Source organism: Gracilinanus agilis, chromosome 2, assembly GCF_016433145.1.
Source record: "Gracilinanus agilis isolate LMUSP501 chromosome 2, AgileGrace, whole genome shotgun sequence".
Taxonomy (NCBI): domain Eukaryota; kingdom Metazoa; phylum Chordata; class Mammalia; order Didelphimorphia; family Didelphidae; genus Gracilinanus; species Gracilinanus agilis.
In genome coordinates, this window is record NC_058131.1 from 259,591,606 (window position 1) to 259,601,416 (window position 9,811).

At 40.4% G+C, this 9,811-nt stretch overlaps 1 pseudogene; it reads right to left on the minus strand.

Moving 5' to 3' along the window:
• Window positions 1-4,663: 4,663 nt before the first annotated feature.
• Window positions 4,664-8,265, minus strand: LOC123233576 (annotated as a pseudogene).
• Between the last annotated feature and the right edge of the window lie 1,546 nt (window positions 8,266-9,811).

Consider the following 9,811-nt stretch of genomic DNA (forward strand, 5'->3'; position numbering starts at 1 on the left):
AACACAGGATTTCTCCCTCCAGATACAACACTCTTTTCAGAGGGATGAGAAACATTTTTGTGACTGATTTCTGGGACCTACAATAGTTATTTATTGTAGTGTAAGTTCGGGTGCCTTTCAGTTTTATCTTGCTTACATGATTATAGATCTCAGATATATTGTATCCTGATTCTGTTTTCACTTTTTCTACATTACTCCATACAATTTTCTCTCCAACTCTTTATGTTTCCATCCCTTTTCTTTGCTTTTAGTCTGTATCCATGAATTCATCAGGAACATAGCTTATAGTAAGGAAATGCCACTTGTTTTAGAGTGTTGCCTATAGCACTGAATGATTCAGTTCCATGTCAGTGGTCACTCACCTAGGATATGTCGGGAGCAAAACTTGAACCTAGGTCTTTCTGACTCTAAGGCTAGTTCCCTGCCCACTATTCCAAACTGACACATTGTTTCTTTTGAAATTTGTTTATTAATTGATTTTTGTTTTATTAAAATTTCCAGGTTATCTCCCTCCATCCCTCCCCTCACCTCATTAGAGAAAGCATCATTTGACTACACACACACACACACACACACACACACACACACACACACACACACACTGTCTTTTTTATTGCTATTTGTCAGTTCTTTCTCTGGAGGTGGATATATACACAAGTCATTCTTCAAACAATATTTCCTATTCTGTATATAATGTTCTCTTGGTTCTACTCACTTCTCTCTTCAAAATTTCATATATGTTCCCTTTTTTATTATTTTAATTAACTACTCATCATTTCTTATGGCACAGTAGTAGTAGTCCATCACAATCCTATACCACAACTTGTTTAGCTCTTCTCCCATTGATGGGTATCCCCTTAATTTCCAGTTCTTTGCCACCACAAAGAGGTGCTAAAAATATTTTAGAACATATCAATTCCTTTCCTTTTTCTCTGATCACTTTAGGAATTAAACCTAATAATAGTATTGCTGAGTCAAAAGATATACAATGCAATATTATTTCATTACCTTCATATGCCACAATATTTTCTGTCATTCCACAACTGAACATAAGCCAAACTTTTTAGAATTTAATGTTATTATAAAGGTGTTACAATGAATAAATACACATATGGAATCCTAACTTAGATCTTTAGTTCTTCCTAAGATATATGCCCAGTAGGAATATCACTGGTTCAAAGGCTATGAACAGTTTACTGAATTTTATCACAAAATTTCCAAATGTTTTTGGCCCAGACTGTTAGTCCCAATTAATAGTTTCAGTAAGAGTGTATGAGAGTTCCTAGTTTCCCATAGTCTTGCTAATGTTGATTATTCTCACCATTAACACATTTGTACATTTTCTAGGTATAAAATTGAAACTTCAGACTCATTCAAATATGCATTTCTCTTATCATTAGTAAATCAAAACATTTTTTTTCATGTAACTATTTTGGTAGGGGTTTTTTGGCTTTTTATTTTCCAGTTGAAGCTATTTGTGATTTAAGTATACAAATGGCACTTGAAAAAAAATTTAACTGAAAATTTAATATGCAAATAGGATACAAGAAATGGGGTACAGGGAGGAGGGATTCTCAGCCTATTTTCACAGGAAGAAGCTAGCAAGGAGGCAACGAGGGGCCAGATGACTACTTGGGAATGGATGGGACCAGGATTCGGGTGGGGTACATAAAGCTGAAGGAAAGAGAAGTCCAGAAAGCACCCAGGTTGCCTAACTTCTCTCTTTTAGATATGGCTTCAGCCTCCCACAAGTTTGGTCTCTCTTGAAGCCCTCCCAAACCCAAGGAGATGACAACATACTATGGTGAAGGAAGAACCAGGAAGAGTTGGTTCTATTCAAATGCCTTTTACAAAAATTTCAGATTCCAGTCACAGGCTTTTTGTACACATTGGTAGGGGAGAAGGCAAACTCCATAATAGCAACAAGTGTATAAAGCATCTAAGAGGAGTGCTCTTTTTCTTCCTCTCAATTCCAGGTAACAGTCCTCTCTTAGAATAATCTTTGCTGACGCTAAAGCAGAAAGAGCCATGGAACCAATTCCCAGTTCTGGAGAGCTGAGCAAGGTTTGAAGATGAAGCAAGTGGTGGTGGTGGCGAGTCCCCACTGGAGCCAGACAAGCCCACCAGAAAAGGAGGGGAGGTATTCAAATAAAGAAGTCCCCCACATGGGAAGCAGGATGAGGGAGGGTCACAACTATTTTAGTTGGAAAGGGACTATTGGGGAGGGGTCTCATTCCAACTCTAGCTGATAGAAGGAGGCAGCCAAGAGGGGACAGAAGCATGGAGAGGAAGCAGGCAGGAATCTGGGAAGGAGAAGCAATGCTTTGAGGTCCACTCAAGAAAGATAAAGAGTCTCTCTCAGTGCCTGCATGGACCCAAAAGGTTCAGTATCAATTACACACATCTGAGAGTGTCATGGAAAGCACAAGTCCTGTAACATGATATTTTTTATGCTTTCTTTGCAGAAGGGAGAGCCCCTGGGGCTGAGGTGGGGGAAGATTGAGTGAAACCCAAAAGGGAATTCTGGCCACAGGGCAATGGAGTAGCTGCAATTGGGAATGGGTGTCTAGTGTTTAAAACAAACATGTGCAGTTAGGTTAGAGGTTTCCAGTATATTATATAAAAGCGAAGATAAAAAAAATCACAACATTTAAAAAAAGACCAAACCACCATCTCTGTGCAAAGTTCACCAAGCAGGATTTTAGGTCTACAAACAAACATTTTACCTTTTTTTTTTCCTTTTTGTAAGTCCAACCATTATTCCTGGAAAAATGAGAGAAGGAACTTAAAAACAAGTCAGCTTGGCTCTTTCCAACCAAAGGTTCTCTAGCCCACTACTTCAAAATAGTCTATAACAGCGCCAAGGGTTTGGGTACAAAGCAGCAGAAATTTTAACATGTGGCTAGGCTTCTAGCCCCAAATTTAAAGCTTAGCAACTCCTAAACTGGGATATCCTATCCCTGTTCTTCCAAGCAGAAGGTGGTAGTTGTCCTTATCCTACAGGGTTGGGGGATGCAGAAGGATGGGGAAATTATCTGGCTAAAAAATTGGAAGGCACCCAGGGGAGTTCTAGTGCCAACACAGAGGTAGATGCCACCTTCCCATGAAGAGAGAGGACTCTGGATATGACCAAGAGGGCCACGTTAATCCAATCAGGTCACATATGCTCAATGTGGGATACTCTCAGCCACTGGGGGAAACCTGACTCTGGTCAAAGTTGCAGGAAACTCATTCTTAGAACATTTGGTTTATCTTTTCCTTATGAGGGGGTAAGGAAGGTGGTATTCTAGGGCAAAGAAGATGCTGGCAATACCATCAGGCATCTTTAATGGTCCCACAGGAGGTTTCCTTGGGTCTAAAAGGCTATAAGCAAACTTTTAGTTCAGGACCAGGCCTGAAGGTATCCTGGTCATGCTCTCTTTCTTGCCTTCTCATTTTAGCATCAGCCTACTGTACTAAGCGATTCCTCCATACAGTGAGAACCTCACTCAGGCTGTCAGTCTTGATGCTCGCATGTGTGGTCCTAGATTTCAGTGCTTCTTCCATCTTAACTCATGGTTAAGGACACACTGGTCCCACTAGCCCAGAGAGCTCGCTCAGCACCATTTGCAAGAGTCAAAGGCAGTAAAGTTCAACTGCAAAATAAAGCCACCAGAGGTCAGAATTTTAAAAAAAATGAAAGAAGGTGGCATCACTGTACTATGGCACAGAAAAGATGGGGGTGATAATTCTTAAAATTCCTCCTTGTGTTTCTGGAATGGGATGGGCTGATGACATTTTCTGCCCCATGATAGCAGGTAAGGAGAATTTCACAAGCCAAACAAACTACAAAGGCATGAGATGATGCACCACTTTCTCTGAATTTTCCAGTTTGAAAGGCAAATGGCTTCTTCCCCTACCCCCACATCATTAACACATGAAACAGATTCCTGAAAATAGAAAAGGCAAGAGAGATTTTCAAAAAATGGTGGTAGGAAGAGAGCAAACCATCCTGAAATCCTTCCACAGAGAGAGGTGGGGCTAGGGGCAGGAGCACAGTGAAGCAAAATGAAGGAAAGGAAAAGGGCAGAAATAAAAACTATCAACAGAGCAGCATCTGGAAATTGGGTTGGGAAGGGGGCAAGGGGTTGAGTGGGAAGTGGGAAAATCCAACACTAAAGTGCATTTAGTACTCCCAGAGTGTGGAAGGGTATATGGCAATGATGGCCAACCTTTTAGAGACAAAGTGCAAGGCCCTGCACCCACCCTATCCGCCAGGCTATATGCCCCTCTGCCCCAATTGCCTGGTATGCCCTGCCCTCCCTTATCCCACAGGGGAGAGAGAAAGTACTCCTATTGGGCTATGAAGTGGAGGGGTGGGTGAAGTGAGGAATGTCCTCAGTGAGTGTAGAGAGGAGGGGAGTGGCCCGAGCTCTCCACTTCCCTCCAGCTCTGCCACCTGAGAACAGCCCACCTTATCAGCTGTGCACTCCCATTGGAGTTCTTGGCAGAGGGATGGATGATGTGAAAAAAATGTCATCAGGAAGGCTAGACTGAAGGAAGGGGGATGCTTTGCTTCAGGCCCTCTGCCTTTTCTAGTAACAAACTATGGGGTGGTAGGGAGGGTGCATGCTCACAGAGAATTCTGCATGCTATTTTTGGCACCTGTGCCATAGGTTTGCCATCACTGGTCTGTGGCCTCTGTGGAAGCTTTCAGGACCCCAGCATGGTCACCTTTCAGATACCGGCCATTGGTTTTGATCGCTACTTTGTTATAGATGCATAACTCGAAAAAGTCCCTGGGAGTTTTGCTGCTATTGGTGATAGGTGACTCATTTCCCACCATCCAATACTTCCCAGTAGAGACTTTGATAGTATAGGCATAATCATTAACTTCCAGCTAGAATGAAGAACAATTTGAATCCATAGTCCCACTCACTTTCCAGCATCCAATGAAGCCATGGTCTCCAGGGAAGACAATGATGGGTCACTTAATCAATTGTATGAAATGCTGAGTTTCTCCTGCAGCTTCCAGAGAGGCCAGCATATGTCCATTTTTCTGTGGCGGTGACATTCTTCTCATTGGCAGCCTTGAGAGTGATGCCTTTGTCACACCATTCTATATCAAAGTAGCAGTTGGTATTCTTGATTGAAGCAGTGGACTGTTTTCTACCCCTGAATGTTAGGGTCCAGTATCTGTCAGTATTTCTCCAGAGAGAACACTTCTTGGTGTCCCTTTTGATCTATAGTTGGAAAGTTCATCCTGATTGGCAGAGAGGTCCATTTCCTGTCCAAAGTACACGTTCCTCTGGTTGCCCTCCTGTAGCACCACCTTGGGAAGAGAGCTATCTTGCCCATCTTGGTGATCATCCTTGCCTTGAGAGTGCCGCTGGAGTCCTACTGGCTCCCGGTAGCAGTCCTGGAAGTCCCGGAAGACCACTTTGCCAGACTTGAACTCCAGGGTTCCAGGGTGTAGCCTGTGCCCTGAGCAGACCTTTCCTCCAGGTGTCCGTTGTTGCACAGAAAGTGGTGGTTGGCTGTTTACTTCTGGTAGGGCTGGCCCCAGAAGACCAAGGTAATGAGTGAGTCCACTCCCCAGGGCGCATCACTGTCCACAGCAATCTCATCCTGCGAGTAGCTCAGGTGCTCCTAGCGCTTGGGAGTCAGTCTGTAGAGGTTCATCTGCAGGAGCATGGCGATTTGGATGCTTCACTTCTCTGAGAGCGAGATGGTCTGTGTGAAGTAGAACAGAAGTGCCCTAGTGGTAGCTCCAGTGCCGATGGAATGGCAACGAGGAGCTATCCTAGTGGTGGGCCATGATAGCGCTGGGGGTCTCACTGTCACAACTCACATTGCCATCCTTGTTGGCTTAGGTGCCTTTTGGAGAACATGTTGAGGCTCCCTCTGCTTGCCTCATAGACAGGCTGCTCCAGCGTCCAGATCTGCTTCTTCTTCAGGCTGGTGGCCAAAGCATTCCCATTGAAGCCAAAGGTTGTTGCTGCAGTTGATGAGTCTGATCATAGTGCGACTATGAATATTTTGTATGAATATTTCATTATTATCTCTTTAGGATACAAACCTAGTAGCGCTATTGCAGGATCAAAGGGCAGGCATTCTTCTAAAGTCCTTTGGGCATAGTTCCAAATCGCCTTCCAGAATGGTTGGATCAATTCACAGCTCCAACAGCAGTGTATTAGTGTCCAAATTTTGCCACATCCCCTCCAACATTTATTATTTGCCTTTACTGTCATGTTGACCAGTCTGCTAGGTGTGTACCTTCCATGTATTTTGCCTTTACCTTTGAAATGCCAATTTGTGTTTTCTCACCCATTCTAATGTAAAGACCATGAAAGCAACCGTTTTTTTTCTTTTAAAAAAAAAAAAAAACTTCACAGACAATGTAATTTCTAGAATAGTTTAAGTTCTTAATAAATGGTGGTTGATTTTTACAAATGCTTTTAAATTTTATGTAATTAAAATAATTTTTTCTTTTGTTCTGCTCTCTGTCCATTATTTGGTTATGAAAACTAACGTTTATCAAAGAGCTAAAGGTTACTTTGAGGTCATACCCCCATTTTGTAGATCAAAATACTGAGAACCAGAAAGGTGTAAAACTAACTTGTGTCACATAGTTAATAAACATGAAAATCAGAATTTGAATAAATGATCCCTATCTCCAAATTCAGTGCTTTCCACACAACATCATGCTTCTATTTTCTGCTTTTTTTTAAATGAGGGAACCACATAGGTTTTGTCATTTGTCCATTTGGAGCTTATTGGAGTATGTGATATAAGATACAAGTCTAAATCAATTTTCTGCTAAACTATTTTCTAGTTTTCCTTGTAGGTTTTGTCAAATAAAGAATTCTTTTTCAAACAATTTGTATTCTTGTATTTATTAAACCATGAGATTCTCTTTTCATTTTCTGCTAGATTTTATTTTCTAATCTGTTCCATTTATCTAATCTTGTTCTAAATAGTATAGATAATGATTACTTTAGTAGAGTTTGATTTCTGAAGATAGCCCCAACTCCATTCCTATTTATAACATCATCTTCAAATTGTCCCCTAAAGAAGTTAAGCACTAGCCCTAAAAGTATATTTAGAGATCAACTAGAGCAGGGGTCAGCAACCTTTTTGGTTGTGAGAGCCATAAACACCACATTTTTAAAAAATGTAATTTCGTGAGAGCTGTACAGTGCTCACAGTGTGCGCTCCTGTAACAGTGCCTGAAAAAAAACCTGACTTTATGGCTCCTGCAGAAAGACTTTATGGCTCCCTCAAAAGAGCCAAATATGGCTCAAGAGTCATATGTTGCAGACCCCTGAAGTAGAGGAATAGTTCTCAAATATTTTGAGATTAACTCCTTTACATTCTCTTCTTCATTCCCCTCCCAGTTATCTTTTTACTCTCCAGATTGTGCCACTCTACTCCTGTGCCTGCACTTCACCTCTATTCCAACCTATCAGATCTCTTTTCTATGAGGTCTTCCCCAATTAGAATGAAAACTCCTTGAAAGCAGAAACTGCCTTTCTTTTTGCTCCTGTCTGTATCCCCTGTACTTAATAGAGTGCCTAGCATGAAGTAAGCACCTAATAAATTATTGTTATCTGCCTGCTTGTTTTATAATTCTATGGTAACTTTGAAGTCTCTCTGTGACCAAGTTGCTTATTCTGCTCCCAAGAGAGAAGTAGTTTTCTTTTTCTTTCTGCTTCTTTGCCCATTTCTCTTTTATTTTATGAAACAAAATATGGGCTAGATGAGAACAGGGAGCCAGATGAATAAAAAATAAAAATGACTTTTAATAAACTCACTTCATGCCCATTGCAGAACTGAAAACAGCCATGCCTTCACATAATGAAATGGAGCTTTTTATGCTTCTAGTAAGGGTGCATTAGGGTTTCTAGCACAGATTTCTTGTATTGATGTGTTTTTCCCAAAAATTTATTTTCACAGAAAAAAGAAACTTGTGTAGAGAGGCATGAATAAGAGCAGAATAAGGACAAAATATACATTGACTTGGAATCTGGACTTGAATAAGATAAAGGAAAAAAACTGTAGATGATGGGGTGCATCATGAAGAGAGATGGAAGTGTTCTTTATTTCTTAGGATCTGCAGAAATCAAGATTTTTTTTTGCTTTACCCAATGTGTTATCACTATTGTGCCAGTATGTGATATGTTCCACATTCCCTAAAAGGAAAGGTCTTGAGTTTTTAATTTCAGCCACCTAGCTATTACTGTGTACATTCAGTAAGTTTCCACCAACTTCAATCATTAACCACATATTGGTATAGTAAGTAATCTATATTTTGTATCAATATGGCAGTTCTTTCAGAGCCAATGATGTACTTACTGAGTATGACTAATAGATCTAGCCTCAGCATTGATTGTTCAGTCCACCCTCTATCACTGAGGTTTCTTAATCACAGCAATGGAGCTTAAGTGGTCATTCCTGTTCAGAAATAAATATTTTCTATTGTCTCAAATACAATGAAACAGTCACAGATCCCTTTTATACCTGAGCTAGTCAATTCCAAGTCAAGGTGCCAGTCACATATGAAAATTGGTTTTTTTCCTCCTTTTATTTCAAGGAAAAAGAAAGGAAAATAGCATCCTCATTTCATAGAAGTAAGAGCAGTTATTTTGTAAATCAAGTCTCCAAGGAGTGGGGTCCATGACATCCTTATGAGGAACGACAAGGGCAAAGATTGTGGGAATTGCTGATTCTGGAATGTGATTTATTTCCCAATTTACATCATCATTATATTATTGATTTACAATGCACAATCCTAAAGAAATTTACATCGTCATATTAACATCTTCTGTTCAGCTTAATCTCAAAATTCTCCCAAAACACATACATAAAGTTAAGCTTGTGTATCTCTGAATTCAAACCTTTCTGTGAAGCATATCGGAGTTTTCCTTAGGAATATAGCTTTTACATATTTTGAAAAGGATAATATCTGTCTTTACCAGAGCATACCAAATCTGCTGCCTTCCAGAGAGCCAGCAGTCACTTATAAATATCCCGAGAGGAGAGACAGTCCAAACTCCTCAAGAAGCTTGGCAACCAAGCTGGTAAACAGGGCTGAAAAAGCTTCCTTTCTGCCGAGTTAAATGAATAACCATTTGCTTGGCCTGCTACCTCATCATTACGGTGATTGCTTAAAATTTGAATCTTTAAGATGCAAACATGGGAAAAGAGGAAGATAGGATGGATGTGGCTCACTCACTTGACAAAATGCTATTACTACTTAGAAATAATAAGGAATTTTGCAACTTTTTCAGCTATGTATATTTTGTTTTTGACTTCTTTGTATGGGGGGATCCTACAAACGTTAGAGAGAATTTGAATCTACCAGTGACTCTACTCTATCTTATCCTTTTAAAAAATTATTATTGTTCAATCATTTCAGTTGTGTCCAACTCTTCATGATGCCATTTGGAGTTTTCTTAGCAAATATATTGGGGCGAATGGTCATTTCCTTCTTTAGTTCCTTTTTCAGATGAGGAACTCAGGAAAACAAGATTAAGTGACTCACCTCAGATCACTGGGCTAGTAAATATTTGCACTCAGGGAAGCCTCACCTTCCTGATTTTAGGTCCTACACTCTGTCTACTGTGCCACCTAGCTGCCCATTTCTTTTATTTACCCAGACAATAGAAAAGAACATAAGTAGCATGAATCCTTGTGAAAAAACAACTTCTACAAAATTCCTGAGATGGCAAGAAACTTAGCAGTCATCTAGTCTAACAACCCATACCTGAACAGAAATCCATCCTATGGCATCTCTGACAAATGGTCACCCTGACCCTGTTTGAAAACTTGT